The sequence below is a fragment of the Aphis gossypii genome, chromosome 1 (genome assembly GCF_020184175.1).
Source record: "Aphis gossypii isolate Hap1 chromosome 1, ASM2018417v2, whole genome shotgun sequence".
Taxonomy (NCBI): Eukaryota; Metazoa; Arthropoda; class Insecta; order Hemiptera; family Aphididae; genus Aphis; species Aphis gossypii.
In genome coordinates, this window is record NC_065530.1 from 7,757,645 (window position 1) to 7,764,094 (window position 6,450).

The window sequence follows — 6,450 nt, forward strand, 5'->3', positions numbered from 1 at the left end:
CCAAAGAAAATCAAATCTGACCGTTTTGAACGGGTTGTTATGAAGTAGGTATTGAGTTAGTTCTATAAAACTACAAGTTTAAATTAATTTTGAATACACTAGTTTGTTTTCTGTAATCACAGTAAAATTTTATTTCATACATTCATACTAAACCTATCTATAAATTTTTTAAGTTCCAATGGTGTGTATACATAATCCTATAAAAAATTATTAGAAATTTCAGTATTTTGTAAATAAGAATACAGTAGTTGAAGTACATTGAATTACATTATAAAAATTACGTTATATTTTTGTTTGGAAATTAATAATCATTGTGTGAATAAAGTAAAAATAAATGAATACTATAGTAAAATAAATAAATTGTTATCAGTAAAGCAATACCTATTATTAGACTTGGTTTTAATTTTTAATTTTTGATACTTCTTGAAATTATCAAACTATTAGACATTTCATTAAACGTAAATTTTTTTTCGTAAAGTTATTACCGTACCAATTAGCATATGTACATTAAACTTTTTGACTATATGTAAGCAACATTTTTAAAAGTTCTGTAAGTTTTCTAAATAAGTGGTTCGACCTAGTTTTTCAGTTCTGAATTAACTGCTCATGAAATGTTCGTAAAAGTGACCAGTGTACACACTATGTGCCATACGTAAATTCAATATGAAAAAATTTAACTAATGTAACTCTAATACGCACTCTATACATTTCTGAGTATCAAATTCTGTGTAGAATAATTATTCACAAACAATGAGTAAATCTACTGATAAGTATAAAAAGGAAATCAATTAGTACCATATTCTAAATGAAGTTTAAATTTAAAATCATAGTCAATATTGTTTATTCCAACTATTTTATTTTGAAGTACTTATTTTAATAACAATTATATTACATATCACAAGATTTCTCAATTAGTTTGTTGTTTTCAAAAAAAAAAAAAAAATCAATAATTAAATCATATAGTTTGCACAGTCTAATCAGATCATAATAAATTGTACGACTCAATACTCATAAAGGTATCAAAAGAAAAATAAGTGCATTTATAGATACAAACACAAACGCACTGATTACGAGTACCTATTTTTATATTTTTATCAAGATTCTCTAATACCTATAGTCTGCAGTTTAATATAACAATATTTAGTCTAATAATAAAGGTTTTTTTAGTCAAAATCCCAAGTTTCCCAGGTAAATTTATGGCAAAATAATATTGCGAGTACACTGACTGCTGTTTTATCGATTTTAAATAAATCAGTCGTGTTCAATGTTTAACTATTGATCGTGTAATCACTATGTCCACTGGCAGTAATATAAGTCATGTGATATACTTATGTATAAATACTTAATAGGTAGGTGACCGTTGGTTGTACCGAAAACAAAAGCAGAAGACAAATTCAATATTTATAAGCACCGGATACAATTATACTCCTCTGCTTGTTCATCGAAAAGCGAATGATCAAACAATGGAACGTCGCGTATCGTGTAACTTTTAGGCAAATACCTACAAAAGTACCTATACAAAAAGTTCGCTATACGGTTTCCTCGGTTTCCCGAGAACGCGCATGGCTGGCACACACTTCAGGATACATACACGCTCCCCTCCGGAAGCAGTTCCGGCCGAATTTATGGAATTCCACAGTCATTCCTGCAGCGCGTATCCTATAACATAATATTATATACTAATCGCATGGCCCAAGCGCATACATCACGTCGGTAGTTTACTTCGCGTATAATATGGGATTTTTGATGCCTTTCCCGAAAAGATCAAAGGACTGACGTATCGAGTTTGGACGATGGTTAAGAGCGTTCACCAATCGTTCGACGGTCTAACCTATATAACCGCGATATCGTCGTAGTCTTCGACAGTTATGACAATGACGACGATAATAATAATATTGTACATTGTCATAATGTAGAACGGGCCATCCTTTGTTCGGTCGACTCGCGTGCAAATCGTCTCTTTATGCGATGGCTATATTATAATATTTATCGGTAGCGCCGTCTGGCAACGCCCCCGACGCGTTTTCCGTGCAACCATTGTTTTTACTCGAGTGCGGTTCAGCCTTTTCCGCTTCCATATTAAACATAATACGAAGGTATAAACTCTATGGCACAGGTACTCGGGCTTAAACAAGATGCCTTTTTTGTTCCCGTCATGCATCTTTTGCCAAGGTTTAACGATCGTCTCGTTTCTCTACGAGCCGCACGGTAGTCATCGTAAAATAAAAAAATAAACCATTCTAAAAATCGAAAACTTTCACATCGCTACAACGTAACTTGGTCGTGTCACGTGTAACGTGTTACACGTACACAAAACGAAATCGGTATAACTATTACACTGCTGTTGCATTATTTCTTCCGTGGTCCATCAGGTTTTTTAAAGAAAAAAAAATTGTTATTTCGTCGTACTTAATAATTACCTACGTACTGGTTGGCCTGGTGCACGTGTTCACACACGTCAATTTTGTGTACAAGGTGATATTTTTTTTAACGCAACACACACACATTATTTCAGTAAAATTATGTCAAATTACGAACATCGAGTGTCATTACCAGTTGGTAATGACTCATAAACTAAACAGAAAACAATATAACTACTCTAATTATTTGTTAGATATCATTTAAATTATAAATGCGTGCATTATAACTATGTACAAAAATTGTAAAAGACATCACTTCACTAAGCTCCACTGTTTCTGCAAACTTAAAATACCTATTTATAAACATAATTTCTTTAGTTTGAAATTCGATTGTTAATTTTTAATTAAGTAATTAATTAATTAACCGCAAAAGTGTATATTTAAATTTAATATTGAATAAATTAAAATATATATTTTTTTAAAACAAAAATTTAACATTTTAACATTTTTAAAATAATAAATTTGTGTAATTTTTTAAAAATATATATACATTGGTATCATATAATATGATCGTATTAATAATGTGAGCTCGTTATTATTTCACGCATAATAAAACGTAAAAGTTATAAATTTATAAAATAGTATTGCTTACAACAATAAATTACATTAATATGTAAATAAATAACTATATTATTACTTTTCATCGATTTAAGATCGTTAATCAAGGATGAGCAAGACATTTGATTAAGTGCCTCGATACAAGATAAATTCTAATACCTATATATACATATATATCAATTTTACTTCTTGGTACAAGATGCATAATTCAAAATTTCATAAAATTATGATAAATATTTTTTCGAGGACTTATACTTTAGATACTAAATACTATATCTAATGAAAAATATAAATTTTATCTAACAATTATTATACAAGAAGTACTTGAAAAAGATAATCATTGTATTATATATTACTGACCTAACTATTAGTCAGAGTATGATCAACTAAATATCATAGCAATTATAATTTAAATTAAAAAATTATATTATGATCGATTGTAAAGTAAGGTTTTAGCTTTATTTTTAATGAAACCAAATATATATTACATATATTATGAAAAATAATTCATTATTGTTATTAAAATAAATATCGAAAATTAAATTACTTATTAATATATAAAGAGCTATAAATTATATTACACGTACACCATAATCTGCGTTTAATGATACTATTTTTTTTTTTTATTGTTATTTCATAAATAATTCGTATAATATACGGGATATTTAAAAATATATATGGAATAGTTAGGTATTATTTTTTATTTTTTCTGAAAAAACAATCAATTAATAACTCTTTGTATCTTTGTTTTTATTTAATATTGCTACACAAATTAAAAAAATATACAAGCTACTAAATACTATTGAAACATTTCAAGATAGAAGTTATAAATTTATCTGAAATACGTATCTAAAGATACTGTCCATCCCCGATTACAGTTAATTGTATAGAAATATGCAAGTATAATATATAGTAACTATTACGTGAGAATTGCAATGTTTTTTTCAGCTTAAGCGTACCTACTCTTAACCATACACGTCAGGAATTTTACCAATTTCTTATTAAATCGTAATTTTAATATTAATAAAGAAAACAAGCGTTTACGAGTCCAATTAAATGAAACCAAATATTAAAATAATGACCTGAACATCACATCTATAATCATCACATCGCGACACGAAAAAAAATTCAAACGCTAAAAACCTGAATATATAGCATATATAGCATTCAAGGACAAAGTTACAAAATATATCATTTTGAATGGTTTAGTTAACTGAGACTGAGAAGTGTACCTGTATACTTATTACTATCACCAGTGAATGTATTAGCAATTTATAATATTCACTTTTATTTCAATACTATTATACTCGACGCGTAATTATTTTTCACGTCGAATACGAATTGTGTTTAGAGTTTTCATATGGGTTTTTTTTACAACCACAGTATTTTCAGGAAATTACATAATTATTATAATCTAATTTAACAATGTACAATACAATTTATACTAATAAATGTGTGACGTAGGTTTATCATTAAAATATGATTAATTCATATTATTGGTAAGTATTGTATGTACCTATATATATTTAATGTATAGCCTAGAGCCTTCAAGTAAGTACGTAATTTATTTATCTATTCTTAATGAATTCCATTATTATTATTATTACTATTTTTAATTACGTATTGTTTCATGTAGATATATATTCAACTTTTTGAAAACCTAGCGAATACAATTTTTGTCATTTGATGATTTCTATAAAAAAATAAAATAATAATAAAAGTATTATTTATTATTACCTACCTATTTGTTGATTAAACGTTTAAGTGAAAATTATAAAATAAAAAAAAAAAACAATATAATAATCATCCTCACCATAGTGCAGATAACTGCTCTTATACTAATTTACTTGTAGATATACATAGACAAAATTATTTATTATGTAGCTCACACAAAAGTTATATAATTTTAATTATTAATTATTTTCTTAAACATCTCAGTAAATTTACAATTTATGCTTTTCTTTAATAATTTAAATGCATTGTTTTTTTATCTAGTTATTTTTTTCTGGCATGCTGGTTTTTAAAATATAATTGTTATCTATAATTTAATCAATTAATGTGTATCAATTTTTATCTTAAATATATTATTATTGAGACTTATTTATGGTTTTTACCGAGTCTAATACAAATATATCACAGTATAAGCACTAAATACACTATATGGTGTACACTTGCAGTTGATTTACATTCCACGATCTAGATCTTAGGCCAAAATTTGATTATTAAAAAATGAATGTCTAACCGTAAACTAAAACTTTGTTTTTTTTCTACTCTCACAGTCTCGACTCTCGATGTGTTGCTTATTACTCAACTGTGTAGACAATCGACCGATATTGCATCGACAGGCATTGTCACATTTACCGATAATATAACAATAATTGTCCATAATCGTATTAAAATAATATAAAAGTTACTCAAATACATTGATATACATGGTATAAAATCTATTTCCTATTTTATTTCTTTAATTTTTTTTTTTTTTTGAATTAAAATAATTACCTTATTACTACGGTTTGGATTTTAAATCATAATAAGCAACTAAAACAGCATACGATTGTTTTAAAAAATCAAAAAAGAAGTATATTTATTTTTAAAAACAGCAAAAAAAAAATCTTGACCAAAAATTAACACGAACTAGTTATACAAAACAATAAAAAAATTGAAAAATTAAAAAAAGAATTAACTACCCCATGTATTTCCCTAGATTTTCAGTAGTGAAACTAACTCTATTTTCCGACAGAATATTTAACATTTAACATAGAAAAAGAAATCTGTACATCCTGAAGTGATTGGTGTATACTTCATACAAGAGATTTTAAATTATACCTAACACTAATTCTTAAATTTTGAAATGGTCGATATCGATGTTATAAGCACACTGGCCATATAGGTACTGCAGGCTATATGTAGATCGGTAATCTATACGTTTAATACATTTAATATTCAAGCCGATAACGAAAACAATACTAATCTATCATACAAGTTTAGTCCACATTCTGAGTTTGTACGTTTCTTATTAATTCAATTTTTTATTATTACTATAGTACCATAAAAAATATTAAAAATTCTACAGTTGAAATAATTGAAAAAAAGCAATACAAGCATATATATATATATACAGGGTGATTCTTCTATCAAACAACACTCATTATTTTCAAAAGTATTCATGTTTTTGAAAATATTTTATAATGAGTGTTGTTTGATAAAAAAATCACCCTGTATATATATAAAAACCGAAAAATCAAAAATCAATTGGTTTATTTGGAATCAGAATGACGTTAAACAAATTTATGTATAAAAATTAGATTTCTATCTCATTTATATTAAAAAAAAAAGCATATGCTTTAAAATCTGAACCCTGCTGATTACTTTATTAACACTGCGAGTTGCAATCTATCAAAAATATTTTGCAACCCATATAACACTGTTCTAGGAAAAGAACATCTATACAACGGTCGTTTTGAGGATATTT